Consider the following 25,935-nt stretch of genomic DNA (forward strand, 5'->3'; position numbering starts at 1 on the left):
TCAAAGTTGTCACAGTAACAGGGCACATGCATTAAATGGTATTTCCTGGGCAGAAGGGCAAGGATGGGAGCAGAGTTTGAGGAGCCACAGTGGAGCTCTTGCATTCCCCAGGAAATATGAGGCTGGATTCCTTGGCAGTTCTCCTGGGGGCAGTTTGCAGCATCAATTTTAGCAGGTGGGCAGTTTATTCGTTTCCTTCATTTTCTTCACCTCATGCAAAGATTGCAAGGGATGGGTCTTGCCTTCAGGTTTGTAGCTCTGTATCCTTTCTGTGCCCCTTGGAAAAGGATTTCTTTCTTTCCATGCCAGAAGCTGAGATTGGTGGTAAGATTTTAGCCAAATATAACACCAGCAATACCCATGGCTCTGCTGGCCAGAATATCTGAAAGTAAGTAAATAACTGTTTTACTGAGGAAAAATACATGAGTGTTTTGAGGGTTTTTTTATTCCATGTTCCTGGTTAGCAACTTTTATTTCTAGATGAGAAAATCCAAAATTTTAGTGAAGGGCTTCACTCCATACTCAGTCAAACTCATGAACCATTCCAGTGTAGACTTTAAATATGCAATTGCAGATACAATCTGTCTCTGATAAAATATTTTTGTGTGATGGCAGAAGAGATACTAATCAGCTCTTGATTAATATTCATTGTATACATATATGTATTCAGGAAATTAAAAGACATTTTCAGACAATAAGAGAACATACAGCACAAAAGACATCCCCAGATAAACTGAAGCAAGCAGTGGTCAAGGCAATCTCTTGAATTCAGAGTTAGTAAAAGGCCAGGCACTTCACTTTTTCATTCAGGCTAGAGGATTAAGAAAAACTGAGCTGATAGAATCTTGTGATCCCACCCACTTTGGGTGCATGTTTTCTAATTAATATGGAAATTTGATCAATTATCAAAATGCACTGGCTGATAGAGATGTGCCATTCATCTTCTGTTCAATCCTATACATGTGCCTTGGAAGCAAGAGGAGTCTTTTCAGGTTCTGCACTAATTTAGACATTTAAATTGTCATTAGTTTTGGGGGTTTTTTATTTTCACATTTAAGGCCATAATTATTAGTATTTTAAATGAGCCAAACCAAGTAACTCTCCTGTCCTCCACCAAGATCATGCAAAATAGCACACACATAAACATATGCAGAGAATTACATATAGGGAGATAGAGAAATGTGACATCAACATAGTTATCTTTAAGTATCCTGGCATTTGCAAAGGCTAATCATCTCATAGAACTATTTGCAGAATCAGCTACTTCTCTGTGAAGTTACAATAATCATTAAAGTAAATGAAGAAACTTCCACATCTCTTTCATCAGGGAACAGAAATCCAGTACTCAACACCAGGTCCCACTGGACCCAGTGGGACTCTCAGGAGGAACTACCCACCACCAGGAGGGTGCTGGGCACACCCTGCCCTGCTCCTGCCACACTTCCCACACATGGCAGGCCCCCATAATGGACACAACTGAAATTGGATTGCTGAGTAAGGAGCACAGGGCAAAGAAAACATTTTCACCTTTCATGTGCTTGTGGTAGTCTACTAGATCAAGGGTCATCTGCTGTTGTGTATGTGCTTCTAATCCTTTTTTCAAAGACCTTAAGAATATGAAGTGGATGGAAACAGGGGAGAACTGCAAGGATAACTGTAAGAGACAGAAACAAATTAGTGAGCCAAAATCTAGAAAATAGGTGCTGCTGAGGCAAATTAAGAGGAAAAATGTCAAACGATAAAGATGTAAATGAATGCTGAATGTTTATAGAGACACTTTTGGCCAAAATTTTAAACAATAATTGGGGATACCATAACACCCACTGTTACACTAACATGACAGAATAAGAGCACGTGAGATGGCTGGTTATGGTGTTCTGTTGTCCTAATCCCTCTCAGACTGGTTACAGGCCCAGTTAAGAAAGTCTGAGCTCATACAAATCAACAGCTCAGATGGCAAAGGCCAGCCTTAATGCAGTAGGAAAGCAGATTGGGAAAAGCCACTGTTAATTTGCTGCCTTCAGTGACAGGAATCTGCTGGTTCCCACCAGCCAGGCCCCAGAAGCCCAACCTACTGAAAAAGTGGGTGAGCAAAACAACCATCACATTGAAAACTGAGGAGAGAGACAGCCTGAAATTAAGCAGATGGATGCTCAGAAATCTTCACACATTCTGAATTCAAAATACAACAGCTATCTTGTTCCAGTCATGTCATGTATTGCCTGGGAATGCCCTTCAAGTGAAAATTTGATGAAAGAGAGAAACAATAAAAGGCTTAAATGAAAATTTAATCTCTATTTGTTTACTTATTTTTACTCAATTAAAGACTGTAGCTAGTAAAAAGTGCTGTTGTAAGAGACAGGTATGTGCAAAACCCCAAGTCAAGACCTTAGTGGACAAATAGATATCTGACAAAGGCAGACAAACTCAAATCATCCAGGCTCAGAACAAAACAGAGGGATCTGCCTTGCTGGTTTGCAGTAAGAAGAATTCAGTAAATGGCATTATTCCATATTTAGCCAGAAACCTGCTCACTTCGTGTTTCCATATTCAAGTTCCACTTAAAAACTCTGTGAAAATCTTAAAAGTCTAGTCCAGTGAAAAGATCTCAAAGCTGCTAAAAGTGATTGTCCACCCAGGCAGGGTGCTAGGGCATTTTTCTAGACCTGTAGCTCAAATTATTCATGTGATTAATAAAGATGGTTCACAGCCATCCTGTTCATGCTATTAAAGCCTTTGCTCCCCAAGCAGGGTGTAGATGTTCAGCTTGGGACAATATGCCCCAAAATAGGTCCTTACCTAGGACCACCCTGCTGCAGAGGCTCTTTTACAACATAAGGTAAAGAGCAACAAGTAAATGCCAGATTTCTTTTTTTTGTTTGTTTGTTTTTGGTACCAAAGACCATACCAAAGATCATTACAACACTGTTTTCCATTGTCAATGTACAGTTATTTGGGATTATTTCTAGTGTTTGTCCCATCTCCATGGGTGAGCAAGAGCAAGCATAATCTTGTTTGTTTGCAAAATACAGTGAGTTTATACACAGCTGTTTTCCAGAGTTTAATTTATTCTGTATGGACAGAGTAGGAACGAGAGGAACAGGAGCCATCTCTTTCTGTCTTTTTTATTTAACTTCTTTTGTTAAGAAAATACTTTTGTCATCAATGAATTTCAGTGAGGATCTGCCGCCAAGCACAGTAGTTGAATTGTGCTGATTGAAATTCTGACTGTCTTGATACCAAACTAGAATTACAAATAGGATGTTATAGTTTTATCTAAATTGGAAGAAAGGATTATAAAATTCCTTTAGCAATAACTTGGGGCTTATGCTGTTTAAATTTCAAATATCAGTTTGAATCTCCAGAATTAATGGGAGCATGTTAGAAAGAAACCTCAAATTAGATTACATTGTTTATTTTTGGATAACTCAAAGATTATTTTTCTATCTCACATTCGCCAATGAAGAAAGAGTTAAATATAACTTTGGAAGGTATTTTAGTCATAACAGTAATCTCTTTATATATCAGTGGGTCAATAGTTCAGTAAAAGAAGGAACTATAACTTGAATAGACACTAATTAAAAGAATCAATTCTTATCCTACTACATATGTCCAGTCATATTAACACATTTCTAGATTTCTTACTCAGTGGACTAGTCAAGATTAAAGGATTTGCTAATATGGATGAACTGAGTATGCTTCCAAACTGACTGAGCAGATTTGTGAACAAATTAGTTCATTTAAAATTGACAGTGAAAGATTGATTTTGCACAGAATGAGTTACCTAAGGTATTCATCATTTCCTCTGCTTCCATGCACAAGACAGAGATCTGCTTCTTTTTCTTTCTGATTGTAATAGGACTGCTTACTGAGCACCTTTATTTTACAGCCATGATTGCAGCCTGTCATTCTTTTAATTTAGACATATTTTAGCCTCCACAGACCTTCAGAAATAACTTCCTTAAAAGCCTCAGTCTAATGACTCATTACATGAGTTGCTCAATTCATCCACAGTACTTTAAATTATAATGCAAGGGGAAAAATTGCTAATTACACAGAAAAAGATCCAATTACTCCTGAGACCGTTTGATTCATTATTCAGATTGTTTTGGGGGTGGGGGCAGGAGGAAGGGTGTCTCTAAACATGGGGTTATGTATCAATGTATTGTGAATGGCTTTTAAATGTCAGATTTGCCATCAGTTATCATCGTTCAGAGGTATCCAACATCTCTGTAGTTTGCCCTACCAATCAAAATAGAGTTTCCAGACTGTGATTCATGCATATGTGCCAGTACACAGTTCTTCATCTTTAGTCATTAAATGCCATTAGAAGAAAGCTATAACCAATCCTTTCTTAATACTGCTACATGCTGTCATTCACTGAGCTGCCAGGGGGACATATGTGACCACAAATTCAATGGGATGTGGCCCACAAGTCAAAAATCTCTGGAGAGAAGAGTTCCTCCACTGATGAAAAATGTGTGGTGCTTGATTTTCTGCCAGTCTAGACAGTTTGTTTGTGATTTGCTCATGACCAGGTCGCTCCCATGGTTCAGTGTGATGTTTACTGCTGCATAGGAGTTGAAATCAAAGGGAATGACAAAGTTATCAATGTTATCCTCTTCAGAGACAAAATTACTGAGACTTAACTTGTTTCAGCTACCACCATAAACCCCTTTGGACTCTACAGAGTTAGTCACATCCAGTCTAAACTTGTGTTTTGCTTATGGGACATTCAGGGCTCCCTTACCAGGACTGTAATCTCCTCAAATCTGTCTCACGTTTAAAGCAGAAGGGAATTGAAATCAGCTAACTACATTCTGCTCCCTGTCTAACAGTTCTAGTTACTAGATAATAAAATATTTTATATGTATGTGTGCTTTTACTTTAGTTTGCCCAGATGTGAAATGAGATAAAATTTTGATCCAAAGAAGAACATTTGAATGTCATTGTCTGAGTGTTTTCATGCCAAAACTAACAATACAAATGAAGGTGATTGTAATGTAGAAAATTTGATAAAATCCTACTCTTTTATCCTACTGCAGACTATTGTTTGCAGCTATATTAATGTGAGATGGAACAATTTTAGAGCTCTCAAAAATTACCATTTTTTTTTCAAAAACTTACAGTCTGCTCAGTCATAGCTCCAGTTTTCTACAGACTTTACTAACTGATTCAGCACTGCTATTGTTCCCTAAAACATGTGTTCTTCCATAACAATTACTCTTTTGCAGTATATCCATTTTAGTCATCATTAAACCCATCTTGCCTACAGTGTGAGCCAAGCATCCCCATTTTTTGCAGGATGTCACTTTCTAGTCCACACTTTCATTTTGTGCCTAACTGTAATCAGCTTGTTTTTTTTCTCCTCCATTCATGCTTCTTACTTCTTACTTAATTTCCTTTTATTTTACCTAAACACTTCAATACTAATTGCTATTTCTGATTGCAATACAGCTCTCCTTCCATTTTCTAAAATTTTGCAGAACTTCTCCTGACAAGAATGTTATGCTACTTATGATGAATTATGCAAGAGCAATAAAATGCAAAATATGTAAATGGCACACGATTGTTATCTTGCTATTAAAGTGAGACAGTAACAGAATTTGTAATGTATATTAACAGGTTGTTCACATTTTTAATGCAGCAGAGGGTGAGAGAAAAAAAATTCTCTGGACTTTGTTCTGCAGTTGCAGGTGAGAGCAAGACATAATGAAGACACTCTCTCCACCCTCAGTGATTTGTCTTTCACAGTTCAATTCTGCCATTTCACAAGCTTGCTGGCTCTAGGGTTATGTGTCCTGGCAAATTGTTGTCTGTCACCTGTTAATGTATTTCCTCACTTACCTGATTGACAAATTCCCTGCCTTGGCCATTGATTTGTGTGGATACACATGAATGTCTGATGAATTCAATCAAAGACCTCAACACTTTGGGGTACTTTATCCTGTAGAGGTTTATCTTTAGTGCATTTTGAGAAGTAATCCATAGCAGTTGCCAAATATTTGTATGTGTCAGGGTCAGCAGTGAGAAAACAACTATCACCATTAATTTGTGCTATCTGCACAGTTCCTGTCCTGAGGACCCTGCCGTGGTGCTCCACTGGATCTCATTGTCTACTTGCAGCCAAATCTGACAGCTAACAGGCAAGTTTTGCAGGAGGGTCTCCCATTTGCTGGATTTAGCAGGACCAGTGACAGTCTCCCCAGGCTCCACAGTAGTCCACAGTCATAACAACTGAAGCAGATGCTGAGCAGAGAGAGCCCATCCTCGTGTCCACCCCAGCAAGGGAAAGCCGTGGGTTTAGACCAGCCAGGGGTTTGTAGCTGCACCTGAGTGGAGAGAGGCAGCAGCAGTGATGGGCACAAGTACTTCTGTGCCAGTCTGACAGGGAGGCAGGTCCCCCTCATCTTGCCTGACAGACTGCTCAGCCAGACTGAGTAGAGCTTAGTATAGGTTTCAGCTCTAACATGAAAGTCAGTGCTCAAGAGCTGAGTCACAGGATGGGAGAGGATGGGAGAAACAGGACAATAATTTAGAAATCCTGAGTCTCTCATGTGCTATGCTTGTTTCCAAATTGCATCCAGTTTATGTGTTAAGAAAGGGATCTTGATTCAAAGGCCAAACATTTCTGCATCTGCATGAAACTGAATTTTTATATCATCTTTCATTCTGGTCATGGTGAACATCAGTATGAGGATGTCAATCTGCGGGACTAGCACCAGTTCAAACCAACTTAAATACTGGACAATGTTGTTCCTGAGCTATCAAATATGAATAAATACAAATAAGCCCTTCTAGCTCATTTTGTGGCTTGGGAAGACTCACTTCACACAAAGCAATGTAAGCACCTGGTGATTTCTGCTAAAATAGCAGTCCTTTTGGCATGCCATTTACTTTGAATTATTCTACCTAGACAGTGACTCCTGGATTCCTTTGGGACCATCAAAGTCATCACTTTTTTGAGGGAGCTCAGTCGAGCATTGTTGTAGCCTGAGTCAGCTCTGCCTCTGCTCTGAAACAGCAGCTTTAGCAGGCCATGAGCTCAGAACTGGGCAGATTTCATCCAGTCATAGCAAAGTCATATGGTGAGAAGCTTGAATAATAAAGTTATCCCAGTAACACAGCACTGGCATTAACCAGGATTTGCCTTTCTGTAACTATATCAAGCTCAAAATTAAAAACAATGTCATCTCAAAGGAGTCACCATTTTCCTGTTCTCCAGCCTGAATCCTTTCCTTTCCCTTTTTTCCAGGTCAGCATCATGAAGAATCTCTGCTCTCTTCAGGAGCAGGGCCTGCAGCTTTCACATTTAAAAAGCTTCTCACTTCCATCGAAGAGATGGAGCAGATTCTTACCTAAGCCTACTGATGGCAGATTTACTAGGTCTGAGAGGGAACAGAACTGACTGTTAGAATAAAAAAATCAAGCCAGATTTTCTGATCTGATCATACAGGAGGAAGAAACCCAGGAACCTTAGCTTATTTGTTTGTTTGTTTTCTATTTAGAGTGTTATTTATTTTTTTTATTCTCATGAAGCTAAAGGATTAATAGTGGGAATATTAACTGAAGCCAAGCATAGTGTGAGAGCAGATGCTTTGCAAGCCTTTCCATACAGCCTTGCCAATCCTTCACAGAGCAGCTCTGGGTTACCATACTTTTCTCCATTTTTGTGCCTCTTTTCAGCAGCCAGTGCTAGCCAGAAGGAATTGAATGATGGCTTTGTAATTTAAAGGAGTAATCAGAAATACTAAAACAAAGATTATTAAGCATATTTTTTTTCATCAACACAGGCAAGAATAAAAATTGTTTATTATGTGTGTGTGACTAGGCTATAAAATGCACACAGTAAGAATATGAATAAGGATAATTTCAGGTTTTGATGATTTTTCAGAACTTCAGAATTCTCTCAGGCCTAAAGTGAGAGAAATTTTAAGGAGCAAGGATTTCAGAAGAGTTTATAAGCTAAAGTCTATGGTTTGGGTTATGCTTGCAAACAAACTGGTAGCCATTGTATTTTAAGACCAATTTTCCTCTTTGCAAAGGACCCCACAAGACATATGCATGCTGATTAGCACACCCTGAAATAATATGCTGTAGCTGTACTAATTGCTACTAATTCCCATACTGGAAGGGGACAGAGTACAGGGATACAATCCTGTAAATTGGGTCCCACAATTTCCAAAGGATGTCGAGGCCTAGAAACAGGCACCAAAAGTGGTGAAGGGGCTTGAAGGCAGGTCCTGCAGGGGGCTGCTGAGGCCACTGGCTTGGTCTAGTCTGGGGGAGGCTGAGAGGTGACCTCATTGCTCTCTACAGCTTCCTGAGCAGGGGAAGTCAAGAGGGAGGTTCTTCTTCTTCCTGTGCCCGACAGGACACCAGCGGCTGTTCCAAAGCACTGGAACCCCTGGCACCATCTGCATGTCCTGTTTCTTATGGCTGATTCTCCTGACTCCATGTGGTATGGGCAGGGCAGTGATCCTCACGTTCCCTTGGTCTTGCCCCTGCCATCCAGGTGAAAATGCCTCACAGCTTCAGGCACCTCAAGTGCTGATGGTTCTCCTCAGTTCCCAGAGCCTCCTGCAGCCTCTGGCCTTGGTCCTTGGTGGCCAGGCAGTGGACACAGCTGCTGGGCACCCCTGTAAATCATCCCTATGTTCAGGCTGGGGATATAAGTTCATTTATACTCCAGATATTCATAAGGTTGTGGGGATGCCAAAAGCGCAAGAAAGGGTTTGCTTCTCTCTATGTGAACTTTGCAGAGATGTAGAGAGCAGACAAGATTTTCTAGCCCTTTCTTGCAGTCACAACCAGCAGATCCAGCCCTTAAGTCTTGTGGTGTCCCATGGATTTCATGTTCATCATGGAAGAGTGAGGCATTAGAGGTATGATATGATTCTGGTAGGGTGCCAGAAGGGGGAAGTGGCTATACAGATATTTCTGCAGACAATTTTTGCATAGTGTCCTTTTGTGCTACCCAGAAATTATTAGTCAGTTGATCCTTTTCATTTAATTTTAAGAAAAATATTGTCCCTTTTAAAAATGAAAATATACAGTACTATTTTCTTCATACATTGCACTTGGCTGACAAAGCACAGGTTGTTCCAGCTGAACTTTCTGCTTTCATTTTTAAATTTAAGTTACATTAAAGTTAAAAAAAAAAACTGTACAATATAAATCTATTTGATATTGTTGCTCATAAGTAGCAAATTATGCCGAAACCATGTAAGCTGTACAACAGGAATAAAACCTCTGAAATGGATTTTCGTAAATCTTAGAGTCAAATTATTGCACTATAAATATGCAGTGCGCATATTGTTGTGTTCATTTTTTTTCTTCAGTGAGGTTTTTCCATGTCAAGAAATCTCATCTAAAAATTTGGCTCAGTCCTGATCCTTTAAAATTCTACTAGCTCTTATACATTAGCATTTTCATACTTCCTATTTATCACTATGCTTAGAATTGTTGCAGTATGATAGAAAGAATTATTTTTGAAGACATAAGTAAGCCTGTTATCCACATGAATAAGGAAGATAATACGGTGAATCTCTCTGAAATGCACAGCCTTAGTGTACAATCAGCATATTTCTTTCATGTTTATTCCTTTGTCACATATTCATTTGTGAGGGTTCCACAACATGTTCAGTACATGTCATGAACTGGTTTACCACAAGTTTATCCTTTCCGTGCATTTTATTTCACTGGTAATGCAATCACTGCACATTGGCAGATTTTTATGCATCTAATAACTTCATTATCTTATCAAAAATTCATTTAATTGGATTTCAGACTGGTTTCACATAGGATTTGGATAAATGGAAGCATAGGTTGCAACCTATGTATCCCTTAGCAGAAATTTATGTAAGTTACTTCAATTGACATTTAATACACAATTACTGCTGTGCAATTTATCTGCTTGAGTGTTGCTTTTGACAAGAGGACCAGTTTAGAGTATTAGTGTCCCTGTTACTGGAGTATGCAGACAGTAGGGCTATAAAGGCATTGGACTTCCATCCTCAACAAAGCTAAGCAAAACTGAACCTTAATAATCTTATTTAATCATCTGGTGGTCCTTGAATCTTCTAAGTCAAAGATGTTTACCCCTTGGCGTTATAGACGGTCTCTCTTTGCAAGATCAATTTATCTCCTGTTTTACCAGAAAATAAAAACACCAGAAGCCACCTTCAATGCCATTCATAGAACTCCACCATCTCCTGTTATTACTTGGGGTGCAGAGTGGCCTTCTGTTTTCCCTTTGCACATCCCTCCCTCTGCAGCATATCTGTGCAGGGATTTTTAAAACTGCATCTATTTCATTTGGGTTATTTGCTGCTGCTTTTTATTTATTTTTTAATGAAGCTTTTATGAAATTCTATATTGTACATTTTTCTGCCTATTGCAATTCCAAGTGCATTTATTATTTAAGTTGAATAACTTACTAATGAAAAAAGACAAGAATTCAGCTGCAGGGTACTTTGTGTTTGGGATTTTCAGCTTGCATGGTTATTCTTAGATTTAACAACACATGTTCACATCCACGTGCACACTTGCACACACAGACACAATACCCAATGGACTATACCAGAACATAACTTTTAAATTTGCCATTTTAGCAATAAATTGCTAAATCGCTTTTAGTATATCTCTCAGCTTCCTCTGGATACTTTATAAGTCAAGATTTAGACATAAAGGTGATTTGCCAACATTAAAATCCTGTGAAAGTGGAGAGCTTTTCCCACTCCGGTGTTGCGCAAAAGCAGCTAAGGACAGAATTTAGCCTCATGTGTCAAAGAAGGATTAGGTCTTCCATGGTTTTGGTTTTGATTAAAATCATCATTGTTTAGCTGTACAATATATTTATGAAGAAAAAACATGAAAGAAAAGAATATATTTTGAACATTAGGAAATTGAGGCAAATAAAAAGGTTAAAGAAAACTATTTCATAAAATGGCATGTAAACATGTGGAATACGTTACCAAAGACAAGAGAGGTAACTTAGAACATATGTTTATGAATCAGTATGTTCAAAAGAGAACAAGATGAGTTTCTACACAAAGAGAGAATAGAGTGTGTGGAATGCAGGAAATTAGAGATGGAGGGGGGAGAAGGAAGCAGAAAGGTTGGTTTTATGAGGATTAGTAGCTTTTAAGAGAGCAAGACTGTGAGCAGGTGGAGTTCCCACCCCAGCCTGAATGACAAATGCAAAACTTGTACTTTAAACTCATATCCTTTTCCAAAGGGGTGAATGGGGTGGGGAGGAGTCTTCAGCAGCAGTTGAAAACAGCTAAATATAATGTTAAAATCTAAATATAAACTCCAGGTTGAGATCTTTAATGCTCCTAGAGTTTTACTGTCAGCATTGCTATCCCAGAACATTTTTTGCTTCTTTTGAATGGGGTGCTTCTTCCCTTACTGTTTGATAAAATTAAGTCACAATCAAAAAGCAGAACTGACTCAATGGCTGCACAGACAATAAACACCTGGTAATCGAAGACGTTGGCTTCCTACTATGGCCTTTCTGCAGGAAAGCCAAAAGTAAGCCAGTCATTTTAAGTGTCCTCTTTTCTGCACAATCCTTCCAGGTCCCTGTCCAAAAGATCTGTTCTGTAAACCCAGTGGAAAACCTCGATTTGGAGGCGCATCATACCTTGGGATCATCTTAGAGGGCAGACAGATTATGTTAGAAGCCATAAATCCAAAGCTGACCTAAATGCAGTCCAGAACACACAAAAGATGCTTCTGAAAAGCTTCTCCTTGCCCTGATCATCTGGTTAAGTTTTGCCTCTCAGAATTCTTTTCTAGAAAGGCATACACAAGGACACTGCCTGCACCTCTGGCAGGCCTATTGTACTTCTGCTTCCCAAAAGTTTCAGGTTCTGTGAGAAGGATCTGTTTTGCCTGATGAAGATGATGTTAGCAATAATATCACTATAGGTATGAAGAGTGACCAAGTGTTACTCTGCATTTGGTATGTGCATCTGCATCCTTTTGCTGCCTTCTTTAAAAGTTCTACATGCTTTAATATTTTTCCATAATAAAGCTATTGTTTTTCTCTCTGATTGATTGTCTAGTCAGAATGCAATAAATGGGTATGTTTGTATTGCTGGCAACTTCATATCTATTTTTCTCTTTGCTGGCATACATCCTAGATCAGTTTTGACCTGATTAAAACTTTCACCATTTCCTTTAAAAGGAAAACTCATGTTAAAGTAGGGAGGTTTTAATAAACCAATGTCAGACCTTTTTATTCACTTCAAATCTCCTATGAAAAGAAAGGACATTTTTCCACACGGCATTGATGCAAAATAAAGATTTTAAATTTCCTTGTGAAAAAAAAAAAAGTAAGAAAATATGCAGAAAACCAATTCATGGAGGGTAGATTTATAATCAGGCAAATCTCTGGGTGAGTGACGTTCACAGTATGTGTCCACTGTCCCCTATCCAGGCAGCAGCCCAATATGGCATGTGAACATGTACATGGACTGACAGAAACACCAAAATACCATGCTGAGGATCACCAGGAAATTCTGCACCGCTGAGGAGTGATGCTGTTGAAAGGCATCGCCCTGTCTGCTCCTACACCAGGCTTAGCCTCTTTCAGCATCAAACGTAATGATAGCAGAGGGGTTTCTCTGCAGATGGGGGAGGCCACACTCCCTCCCTCCATCCTTTCACCGCTGTGGTTGCTGGTTTGCTCCCCTTCATCTGCCTGGGCTGTATCAAGCCTCATAATAATGTCCTTGTACCTGTTAGTGACATCTAGGGGGAAAGCTTAGGCTTACTTACACTGTTTGCTGTCCTCTCTTCACTGTAAATTGTATGTGATGAAGTAGCATTGCCTTTATGCCTCCATTTTGTTGCAGGAGGTGGGATGCTCTACGAGTGGATGCTTTTGTTCAGTGGTGGTTTCCTGTGCTGTTAAGTGGCAGCAGATGGTCGCCCCGCAGTGAGATGAGCCCTGGCCATGGTCCTACTGGCAGGGGCAAGAGCACTCAGCTGTCCCCTGCATCCGAACTGGTTTTATCAGGAAAAGCTGGAGAACAAGATAAAGAATCAGATTTCACTAAAGCGGCTCCCCCATCCCCCCGCAGCATCTGTCAGGGCCTGCTGCCTAAAGCTCCACCACCCTGGGAGGCTTCAGACTCCGAGGGAGAGGGTGAGCTGGGCCGTGCTACGCTCACTCCTGCTCCCAACAATATGGTCCTTGCCTTATGTTGCATTACTATGGATGCACAGTTTCCATGAAAGGGTTTTTTTTTTTCGTGGCCACCTGTCCTTGCAGGTCTCCCTTTGCTTTCCCTGAAGTGATATTTCAGACCTGTCTGTTATAATTTCATTTCTGACTTTCTGCAATTTGCACTTTTCTTTCTCTGACTCTCACTTTAGATTTATTCTATACCAAAGGTTCTCTTACATGAACATTAACAATGGTTGCGTTCAAATTTGGTCTGTACTGCTCTTCTGAGTCATACTTTTATTCCCTGGGCTTGTGTCCATTCTTTTATAGCATTCAATGTTAAAAGTTTTCTTATCCTTGTTCCTCACTTGGTTTCTGACAGCCTTATTCTGGGCACTGTGTTGACACAACAAATTCTTTCCTCTGGCAGTCATATTCCTGATAACATTAGATCTAGAGCTTGCCATCTGACTGTGAGCTCAGCTCTTCCTGCTGCACAATGCACTCCAGCAGGACATTGTGCAATACAAAACACAATTTCCATGGCATTCTCCCAAGATGTGCTGCTGGTTTTCTCTTTGGCTTATAATGTAAAACCCAAGCAAGTTCCCCTACCAGAAATATGACTAAATTGATCACTACTATATCATTATTGCAAAGTGATCAGTCAGAGTGACAGATGGCTAATTGGGAAGTACAAGTGGTACCCCCAACTGTTTCCTGGAAGAGTCTTGTTAGTAACCCCCTCCAACATCAAGAAAGCTTGGATCCCCCAGGTGGGAGTGAATGCAAGTTTAGAGGGGGCACACAATATATTGAATCACATCATTTCGTGGTTTTCTTTGCCGTGTCTCAGTCACCAATGCTTCAGGCTCAGCACCATTCAGAGCTGAGTGGTCAGTGAAGCTGCCTGGCACCATCCCCTGCTTGTGCCAGGTAACCCTTGTACCCCCCATTTGTGCACAAACCACTTCCCCCAGCCCCAGCATGTGCACTGGGAACATAGGCAAGTAAATACACCCCTGTTGCAAACTGAGACCTGACATTTTTGATGACAGCTTTTAACACAGCTCTTTGAATTTCATTTCCTGAGAAGGTTTCAGCCAGTGAAGTTGAGCTATTCATGCAAAACATATGCAAAAATGAGTCAAGCCTAGCAGATGAAATCACTTCTCAGAACATGAACAAACTTTGGTGGAAAATGTTTGCTATTTTTCCCATGATAATTGAAAATTTGTGCCTGAGAAACCAGTATCTGCTTCTGAACATGGACAGCCAAAGTGCAGGTCAAAATGATCATTGGAAGAGGCTTTGCCTGCCTCTCAAATTGAAATTTTTTTTTTTTTGCATGTTCAAAACAGCAAGGGGAAACTCTTACACTTGTTTTTCTGGAGGATATGTTAATTTTATTGGGAAGTTATTTGCACACCGCTGTTTCTGCAGTAGAAATATTGAGCCAAACAAAAAAAAAAAAAAAAAGTTGGTTTTCAATATTTCTGTTCAAGTTCAGTCCATTAAACTTGAAAGTAAGAGCATGTTCCTGTGATAGTTCAAGCACCATTTTTACTTGATCTTGTTATGCAGATTTTCTTTGTTGAAGGGGATGGCTGGTTTTGGTACTGGGCTGTTAAAGGTTTTCTCACAGTTGTGTGTTCACTCATTAAGGTGTACAGTCTAAAAAAGGATACATTGCTTTAATAGTGTGGGAGGAAATGGCACAGCAAGGTTTTTGTCTTTCAAAATATTCTTTCCTGAGCAAATGCTGGTCTAGAACTATTGCACCTTCCTCAAAAGTAGTTCTGATTTAAAGAGGAAGGAGTGACATAAATCTAGAGGAACTTCTTGGTCTGCACTGCAATTACATTTGTATAAGGTTACTGAGAGCAAACATTGGCCCATTCTCTTCACACACTTTTTCTATCCTGTCACTTCAGTGTTGTCATTTTATCGGTTTCCAAACATGTATAGAAAACAGTTTAAATCTTCCAGTAAAGTTTCAGCTTTGCAAACATGTCATTCATCACCTGAATTAGAGTGTCTCTCTAATCACAATGATCAACATCTGCTACCTTTGCACTGCAGATACTTCTGTTTTGCAGTAAAAATAATTTTCATTTGTAGAGAGTAAATTAAATAGATATAGCAATAAATATAATAAATAATGCATCTATATTTTTCAGTTTCCAGTCAATTCTGCTTTAATTTTTTTCTCAAGAAGTGATTAGATTGAATCACAACTTTTTGATATGTCTACACTTTAGATGCATCCAGCAACTGTGGATTCAACCATGTGGAAAGCTCCAAACACCAGAGTCAAGACCACACAACCTGCAATGGCTGAGGTGCCTTAAATTTGGCAGAACTCAGAAGCAATCTGACTTTTAATTTAAGCTCAAGGGTCATCTATATTAGACACCCATCACCAGCTCTGAAGATTAAAAATGTAGATTCAAAATGTTTAAGACTGGATAGAGGCAGAGGAATGTGAGTCTTGGAATCAGAAAGATGGAAATCGTATTCCCCACCCTGCAAATATTTTTAGGAACCAAATTTTAGCAGTTCACAGCATTTTCTCATAGAAAATTTTCTTGAGGAAAAGGTAAAGGAAGAGAGAACTTTTTTCCCCCCAAAACCTAAATTACTTGTAGAGATCTGATTCAAAAGACAGAAGATAGTAAAGCTTGTCTTATCCTGCACCCCTAAAAGAGAGGAGTCTACCATAACACAGGGAAGCAGGAAAATAACTGTCAGACATTGTTTCAAAAGGCTCTTCAAAAGTTTTATAGATAGATGGATGAATAGACCTCTCTATACATCTCTAGCCAGATTCAGATCAGTGCTTGTTACAGTAGTTAGATGCACCTTAACTCAGAACCGTTTCAGGTTATTTACTTTGAACAAAAAATCCCCACCAGTGAACCATAGATAGTAAATTAGTCTTTTCAGCTGTATTTACTGGCTCATCGGCAGTGTACAAACCATAAAATGTGACTTGGGAAAACTAATACTTCTTCATCCCAAGGTAAATACACTGCTAATTACAGCTCCAGTTTTCCACTAACCATAAGCTTTTTTAGATTAATTGTTCAGTGCAGTAAAGATTGCTGACTGTGGCCTTTAACAAGGGTGTGGGGACACTCAAATGCCTGGAGCACTATGCAACTTTCTCATCACTCAGATGATATTGTAATAGCAGAAATCTCCCTGCTGCCACTCTTTGCAGACAGTTCTTCCACATCCATGTAGGAGAATGCTCTCATCAGTAGAGGAGGAATCTATCCTTCCCATCTGTTTATGTCAGTGAGTCAATCAGCAGTAACTCATGTCCCCAGCACACTCCTCTCTCCCCTTCAGTGTGCTTCTGGGAAGGCTGTCCCATGCCGTGACATGAAGGAGGCTGTGAATAACACTAACATTCAGCAAGACTGTGGCTTACATGGCTGTGGTCTAGATGAGGTTCTGATAAGCTCTCGATGAAATGCCCTGCTGTAGTGTCAAATTGTTGTGGTGTGTCCACAGTATTTCTGTTCTAGGACATCTGTATTAAAATCTGCAGTGAGTGCCTGACAATCTTCAGTCTTTCCTTCAGAGTGCTGCTGAATTAATTTCAAGTACAGTGATTGTTGTATGGTAGGAAAGCACATCACTTTAATCAATATAAAGATTGAACTGTTTTACTCAGCAGTCTGTCTTCTGCATTTGGGCAGAAAAATGTGGACATGCTCCTCCTAAACAATACCTACGCATGCCATGCTGGGGTGCTGACAGATGGACATTCTGTATTTACCAACTCCCCCCTGTGGTTTCTTTGCTGTTGGATGTGACATTCTTCAGATGTCTGTTTTATGAATGTCAAAGACCACATGGCTGTTTTGCAGAGTGGAATTGTTTAAGCAAAATCTTGGCCTTAGTCCCTATTTTAGTTTTTATTTCCTAAGTTCTGCTACTGAGACCAGAGCAGGTCTTTCCAAAAATGAACATTCCCTGTCAGTGTCACACTTTTTAATTCCAATAATGAATAAACCTGGTTGTTTGCTCTGTTCCATACTTAATGTTTTCACCTGATCTAGTTTCTTAGCAGCAGTGCCACAACAGGAGCAGTATAGGATCTTACTTGATTTATCAAACTAATGAGTTAGTTTTATTGTAAGTGATTAAATGTGTTTTACTTTTTAAAGCACAGGAACTGAAAAGAAATGCATTGTTACAATCTGAAAATAACTAGAAAGATAAGTTCATTAACTTGCCTACACTTGTGCATCATAAAAACCTTGTTAAAAATTACTCCCTAGCCTGCTGTATTAGCTTCTTTATGAGGTAATTTCTCCATACAGTAATAAGATTTTTCTTTTACTCTCCAGTGCATATTAAACCCACTAATCTTCTTTTATAAACTATAGTTTCAGCCACTTTCTCCATTTACTCACTTTAAAGATATTCTCCTATTAATATTAAAGGTAGCAAGCACAGATACGAACTTTGCAAAACAGTCTTTCAGATTTATGGCACAATCATACCACTGCATTGCAATGGCACAAAAGGGACAAAGCAGTAACTGTCAAGTATGTCTCAAGACAAACCAAACAATGTTTGTCCCCACAGAATTATTTTCCCATCACATTTATTATGCGAATGAACTATGGGTGTGTTTTCCCCTCTCTGAGCATAAATACAAAGTCTGAATATTCAGTTCTCTGAGGTCTGCACAATTTGCATGGATGTGGCAGATTAAAGACCTGCTCCACCAGGGTGTTGCTGCGGTTTTACACCAGTATCCACGCCTCTGATTTAGAATGAATGCAGTCAGTCTTGCCAGAGAGGAACAGGTTCTAGGTCACCAATTCTGTTTCCAACAAAGCAGTGGCCAAATTTTCCTTGAGCCACAGTGAAGTTGTTAAATTGGTTTAGTATGGGCTTGAAAAGGAAAAATACAAATAGGCTATAAATTAACCTTTGCTTTTTCTCAGCTATAAAATAAGAGAAGTCTTAAAATTCCAATAAATAATCTCTGCGCTGAGTACCAGTAGTTTATTATTGTCCTGATTATTGCTAGCATTTTTATTGTCACTTGAAGTGTGGCCATCTCTTGGTATGGCTCAGGAAGCCCTGGGGTCAGAAGCTGTGCAATTGTTGGGCAATCAGTCAATCCATACAGTACTTAAGAATCATATTAAATTCAATCCTGTGTTCTGCAAAGTGTAAGCATCAGTTTATCCATACTTCTTTTTCTTCTTTTTAACATTATCCAATCTATTTTGGTGTTCTAACAGAGGCTCCTGAGACACTGGTGTAATTTCAATTATCATCTCAAATATCAGAATTGTTTCAAGATAGAGAGTTAGAGTACAGGCTATGCTGCACATCTGACACTCTAGGATAACCTGCAAGCACAGGTTTTTAATACTGGCATAATTCCAGTCATTAAGAGATACCTAACAATTAAACCATATGCAATTATACTTAGAAAAAAATGTGGCTAAGGTGATGCTCTCTCAGATAAGACCAAGAAACATTTCCTTCATTACAGCTGCACCACTCAAAAAGCCCCTCAGCACCAGGGAACTCAAGCGAGGAGCCATCCCCTTAGTTGTAGGGCATATCCATTATCAAATGAGTCAGTGTAAGTGTAACAAACTGGGACAGAAATCTGTAACCCTGTCTTTTTCTGAGCAGATTGGTGCTGTAGCAGTACCTGCATTTACAAATAGATATGAAGGCTCTTGCTGAGTTCTGTGGAGAAGCTGGTGGAAAACCAAGGGATATACAGGAGTTTTGTGCTTCCGTTAGTAGGAAGATAGAGATATCTTTGGTCTTACACAAACACGCAAATTTTCATTGCTGTAATTTCTGAGGTTAGAAAATTACATTTGGCTAACCAGATTTATATTTCTTCATCGTGTCAGGCTGTTCCTGTAAATCTGAAGCCAAGATATCGCAGAAATGCAGAGCTCTAATATGCACCAAATATGCTTTTCATTCATTTACACCAACATCCTACCAAGTTCAGTGCAATCACTGCTTTGAGTCAGAGCTGACTGAAGAGTTATGGTATAATAGGACAAGAGTAAGAATAAAGCCTCTTGTCAATGTAATGTTTATATAACATCTCTAGTATTTTGGAAGGGAAGAATGTCTCTGTGAAGTCCTGCCCTTTCCCAGAAAAAAACTTCCATGGATAGATAATCTTACATGTTGAAAAAGTCACTGGACTAATCCACAACATATTTGTTCAAAGTTCTCCTCTGGCAAAATTCACACAAACTACATCATCATAACAGGGCTGCTCGCTCTGAAAACAGAAGTGTATTTACAATTTTAGAGGACAATAAGTCTACTGAACACTACTGGAGAATTTTTTAGTGCAAAGTTTTATTTCTATTCTTTAGATTTTAAAACGCACCCTAGTAATTTGTTCATGCATTCAGTGTTGACTTGTTATAGAAAAACACACATGCAATCAGACTGGTGCAATTTGATACCTTACGGCTAAAAAATTGGAAAAAGTGACTTGTTGAAAACCATTGTTTAAAGATGTTCCCATGACAGGAGGGCAGGGAGAGAATGAACACAAGCTATGGAATGAACGCTGAAGTGTTTGCAAAAGAGGAGAGCACATGTATTCATGTGCTTGATTCATTATTTGATACTTTGATACATATTCATTATTTGATACTTTCTGAAAAAATATTGCCTGCATTTAATTTCCAGTAATGTGTCATTTTTGATTACACACAACCAGATATGGGAACATTCCTTGTTTCCATGAATTAAGAAAGGGGTGTAAGTTCAGAAAAACTTACAAACATTTTTCATAACACTTGTTACGTCACACTTCAGGAAAAATCTACAAACTCAAATGCATATTTAGTTCCAAAAGTTATTTGATATCTTTTTATTATTCATATGTTTATATATTAATAAAACCATATCATGTGTCCAGACCTGAGAAATGCATTTGGTCAAAAAAAGTTTCATTTGATTTTTTCTATCACTTCTCAGAGTATAATATTGTGGTATTTCTTGAGTGACATAATAAGTATTATGCCTTATCAATGGCTGTACCACCTTGCAAATGCCTAGAAGAGAAAAACTGTCATAATTAAAATTTTATTTTTCAGGAGGCTTAAATAAATCTATTTTTTGCAATCTCTGAAGACACAGTAGAAAGGAATTTGATGAATTTGAGTCTCCAAAACTACAGGTATTTGCAAGGAGCTCTCTTAACTAATCTGTCTTTTACTCATGAAAGAAGCTATTTTATGATAGTGTCAGGGAGAGAAGCCTACAGTGATATGAACAAGAAACGTGTCATTTTCACATGTGTATGGTCAAGACTAGCAATAATATTCCTTAAGGAAAATTTTGCCAAAGTACCAATTTCACAGTGCTTATGTGAATTATGAACCTTAGTTCTTTCTTATTTTGAGGGGGGAAAAGCCTTGAATTAGTACCAGATCTAAAACTTGGTGCAGTTTTCACAGAAGCACTATTAAAAAAAGGAAAAGACTCATGCTGCTTCAGAGAGCTTTCACTTGCACCTTTTCCATTCCACACAAAAAGCTGGAGCAGTTCTGATGTAAGTAACATACGGCTAATTTGCTGTATTTATGTCACATTGATATGATACTGACAGTACTCACACAATGGAGCCATTATCTGTTAAGACATATGTTTTCCTGGTGTCTGGGTATGTGCAAGGGTCAGAGGAGAACCTGGGCTTTTACAGACAGTTTGAGAAATCCAGGATCATAGAAAAGTGGAGCGGTATAATAGGCAGAATTATATCTGCCCACTCAGAGGTCATGAGCATGATTTTCAGACATTTAGCCTCATTTAGACACAAAGATAATGTGAGGTGCAAGAGCTCAGTTTTATTTCCATGCATGGGTGAATCTATAGTGTTTGCTGATGTAGGCAAGATTGAAGGACCTTTGCTTTGGCCCCTTCCACTGAAATGGGTATAAATCATGGTTAAATCTGTTTTCCTACCAGTGAAATTGAATCCAAACCGGCAGTCAGGTACAAGACAAAGACCAGGAGTTTAGGCACAAGGATGCATAAACTACATAGGGGTCAGCAAAACACCACACCTGAATGGAACCCTTGTCAAGAAGAGATGTATTGCATAGCACAGTTTAAATTGCTGTCCTACCTCCTTCATTTCCATATTCAAAGCTGCTCTTCTCTGCTGAGACACAGCACACTCACAAAGTAACCCACCAGAATAACACAGTGTCTCAGTGACCTGTAAGAAGTTAGCTGAGTTACATTAATGGGTGATGAGCCTTCCTGACCTAAAGCACAGATGTTACTCTCTTTCATACATTTTATATCCTATGTGGACATCTTTTTAAAGGACCAAACAGTTCCCAACAGAATATTTGTACCAAACCTTTTAAGGTTCATTCACATTTATTTTCTTTTTATATTTTTTCACCGTTAAAGGTCATTTCACAAAAGAGATCAAAAGGAACCTTTTCCATTCCTCCTCTGCAGGTGGCCAGCAGCAGATTAACTACTAACAGAGACTTCAATATATAAATCTGAATGACTTGTTTTACACAGCAATGCAACACTACTGTCATATGTTGTGTTTGCGTACATTAAAGTGTCTCCCCTAATTTCCTTGCCAAAATGATCCCTCACTATTCTTTCCCTAGAATAATTGCTTACAAGAAATCATCTGTTTTGATATTTATAAAAAAGTACCTTGAAGCTGAATAAGTAACTCATTTTACCAAAGAAACAGAATTCCTGCTAATAAGGTCCTGTAAGAGCATGCCTCTAAAGTCAGCTGTCCTTGTTCCAGATAGGAGTTAGCTCCTGTAATCTTGTTTCTCCAGAGCTCTTCCCAAACCGAGCCTGATATTGTAGTATGACAGACTCAGATGTGTTTTCCATGAGTTCTTGAAGCAGGAGTGTTCAAAACAAACAAAACCTTATTCATCTGTCAAACAAAAATATGCTGTGTTCAGTTAGTGGAAAATTCAGAATGTATCTTTAAAATATCTTTTTATTCTGTTGTATGCTATTAAAAAAAAAAAATTAAGAGCCTTTTTTTCTAATTGGGCCACAGATTAAATAACATTAGCAGGTCCTTGCAGGGGTGAATACCATTGACTACTGTGCCCTTCAGTAGGTAAAATTCTGAATCTTCTTTAGTTGTGTTGCCCTATTTCTTTTAAGGTAAAGACTGGTGAAATAGTGAGGACTCCTCTTGTAAAAAAAATAAAAGACTGTCTGAGAAGGATTTTGTGAAGAAATCAGCTGCTTATATATCCATTTTGGTTCAAAGCTATAAAAATAGGATGTTCGCTTCCTGACCCAAGTATGTAGGGCACAGAAGAGAAATGGGAGACTTTTTCACACTAAAAAGAACAGTTAAGAAATAGATTGGCTGCTTCAGAAGGCAAAGTGATTATCAAAACTTAGAGATAACTTTCCAAGTTGTTATACTCCTAAAGAGGATCTATCAAACGATCTGCTCCTGCCCTAGACATCTGAAATTGAACTTTCCCATTGCACTACCCTGGTACTGTGAGTGTGCCTACACTCACAATACATCAATCAGAGCACATATTATCTCCAGACTTCTGAGTATTTAGGTAGTCTGCATTGAAGACAATTTCTCACTTCCCACCACTGATATTTCAATTAATAGTGCATCCCCCCACTGCAGGGCCTACCAGTGAGCCCCCTAACTTATTGTGCAGATTTTATGCCGTCTTTTAATTTTAAAACAGAAAAGAATTCTTTTTTTCTATCTGTTTCCTGGTAATGTAAGCCATGCAACACCCCTCCCTGTAAATCCAGCACGTAACACCCCAAGTTGGGTCAGGGGCACAATTACTTCTATTCATCTGGGATGGGCTTCAGTGTCACAGCGTGGCCAAGCATGACTTCAGCTTGCACAAAAGAAAAAGAAAAGGTTCTCTGAAAAACTGTTGTATGAAATGTGACTTTTAGTGAACTATTCCAGGCTAGATCCACTTTTAAGGGAAGGGCAAGGGGGCAAGAAAAGGTGAAGAATAATTGGCTGCTCTTTCACTTCTTACCACAAAACAGTATTTGTGTAAGATATGTGTGCCAAGGCTCAGAAGAAAGCAGTCTCCACCATCCCCCCTGGGAAAAGCAAGGTTGTGTTATGGTTACACTAAGGCAATGTGCAGGTGGTGCAATCACTACAGGAGAACAAGCTCTTGGGCTACAAAGAAGAAGATGGGAAGTCTAGGACTTCAGGACTCCAGTCAGAAGAAGAGTCCCCAGTTATTTTTACCACCACAGTCCAAACCAAACAATGTCTCCCAGCGTTAGAAAATATTAGGTGTCACTTTCTAGCTGGGCAGGGAAGTCCAACTTCTACCTGAGCTCTAGAAACAGTTTGGGCAAACAATGTAATGAATAAGGAATGACACAGCTGGAGAAAAATGGAAGACCTGGTTTTCCTTATAAGTGGTATTCTGGCTTTACCACTGTGTGAGTGATGTTCCAAACCAAGCTGTGTGTGACACGAGGCTAAACTGTAACATGCATTTATGGGCTGGAGATTATAAACACGTTGACTCCCACCCACAGCACCCTTTACTCACTACCAAGGTGACACAGAGCCCATTGTTTTCTGTTGCTGGTTGAATCTGTCTTGCATCTCTTGTAGCACAGTTGAGCTTGACCTGTTGAAATCAATTGAAATAACTCCACTCTATAATATTTTCTCTGGCAAAGTGCAAATATGATCCCCTGGCACAATTACAGGTGTCTGCCTAAACCTACTGTGATGTAAGTCTGAGAAAGTGTCTGACTGGTTTTGACCTTCAGTGAAAGTAGGTCGCTAGGAAACCTGGCAGCACTTGGCATAAGACACAGAGTGTATTATTTGTGTTTTAAGGTTCTTAGGCAAATTCAGAAATCAACAGTATTTTGTCATGATATAATATAGCTTAGGGCAATCTATAAAGTCCATCAAGACAACACTTTCAGTAGCATGAAAGCTTCCTCATGGGAATATTGCACTCAGGCAGCAATGCCCACAGAAACACTGAGTGTTGGCCATGATAGACAAAGATCATGGTCAAACCAGGTCCTAAAACAGACTGTGTCAATGAAGGGGCTGAGAAGCCCTGACTGTGTGCCACTTTTTTCTGATTTTTGTAACACGTACTTTGTGAAGGATCACAGCAAATAAATACCTGCACTGCACCTGAGATCACATCACCTGATACTGAATTCCAGAGCCACAGAATTTCGATAGAAAATACTTGACCTTATCAAAGTGTCAATAGGACTGAATTTTCAGCATTTTCTAGACTTATATGTATTAAATGACATTACTAAAATATCTGGTGCTTCTACTGTAAATAATATTTGGATTAAGCTAACATTAATAGCTGCTAAAAATACTTCACTGAGGCAGTGGGAAAGTGAGACAAATCCCTCTATTGCAGAATGGACAATATTCTTATCCAATTCAGCAGCAGCGGAAGAGATACTCTCATAGTGGAAAGGAACTATTTTTAGGAAGCATGGGGCCGCTTGTGAAGAGATAAAGCACAGGTATAAGTGTAAGAGGTTTAAGCTTATTAAGAGAGTGCATTTAAGATGACAAACATGAAATTAATGCTTTTTTATTTTATTACTTGAAGACTAATGCAAATACATGGAATATCATATATAAGTTAGATGTGTTCCTGTAAAAATGCATGCATGCATTCTTGTAAACCTGCCCACGTTAGCACAAACAGAAGATTGCCCTAGCAGAAATGGTACAGCCTCACCTGGAAGTAGCATGAGATAAAATTCCATTGCAGCCATACATCTCCCAGATAAGATCCTGAGCTGTGGTCCTCCAGCAACCAGCTACCAGTCTTGCTTTCAGAGAGAGAGGAGATCTTCAGCCAATGATAATGATGATGAGTGTCTACCCAATGACACATCTCCCCATTTAAAAATCAATTTAAGGAAGCATTGATTATTTCTGACAAGGTACCATAAAGAAATGTCCTGCAAAACTGATTTCTACATGTTTTAAATGTTTGTCTCAGCAAAGATATGAACCATTCTTTAGGGAAAATATCTCAACTAAAAATTGCAATAGAGGTAGATATAGGAGCTGGATCTTGCAAGCTTTGCATTTAGTCACGCTAAAAAGAAACTTCATCTATGGTAGCAGTTACAATCATATCTGTGCTAACTTCAGAAAGTCAAAAATTGCCGTCATTTCCAATAGATATTGAGACTTTTGAGATTTAAATTTAATTTTTTTTATAATCTTCTTTTTTTATTTGCCTTTTCAAGTTGGGCCTTTGGGGCACATACTTTCAAGACTTTTCCTCTATCGAGAAGCACTAAAATTCAATTTTTAGTTTTCTTAATAGAAACTAAGACCCTTACACAATCACATAGCTTTAGCAGTTGGGGTTTTAAGGAAAATACCAAATACTTTTAGAAGTACAATAATATCAACATGCATAATGATTTTGAAAGTCTGTCTCCTATCCAGAAAATCTAATGAAAAATTTGTTCAAAACAGAATCACTGTATGAAGGGTGTTCCAGACAGAAAAAGACCCCATACTTGCCAATTGTTATTTGTTCCATAGCCTTTTCTAATTAGTAGAGTTCCTTCAATTAGGAGCTGGAATTGGTTTGCATACATCCTCCAAATTGCTGTAATCAAGCCTCAAAGTAGAAGCCTGAAAAATAGAGGGTGGCAGAATAGTAATAGAGGGATTGCTGGTGACTGACTGTACATCCAGCAATAAC

At 38.9% G+C, this 25,935-nt stretch overlaps 1 long non-coding RNA gene across 1 annotated transcript; it reads right to left on the minus strand.

Moving 5' to 3' along the window:
• Positions 1–25,028, minus strand: LOC128812459 (uncharacterized). The gene is made up of 4 exons (XR_008438720.1): positions 24,949–25,028; positions 12,787–13,033; positions 1,528–1,654; positions 1–382 (listed from the first exon to the last, which is right to left on the minus strand). It is a non-coding gene; the product is annotated as an uncharacterized LOC128812459 (long non-coding RNA).
• Positions 25,029–25,935: the final 907 nt, after the last annotated feature.

Source organism: Vidua macroura, chromosome 10, assembly GCF_024509145.1.
Source record: "Vidua macroura isolate BioBank_ID:100142 chromosome 10, ASM2450914v1, whole genome shotgun sequence".
Taxonomy (NCBI): Eukaryota; Metazoa; Chordata; class Aves; order Passeriformes; family Viduidae; genus Vidua; species Vidua macroura.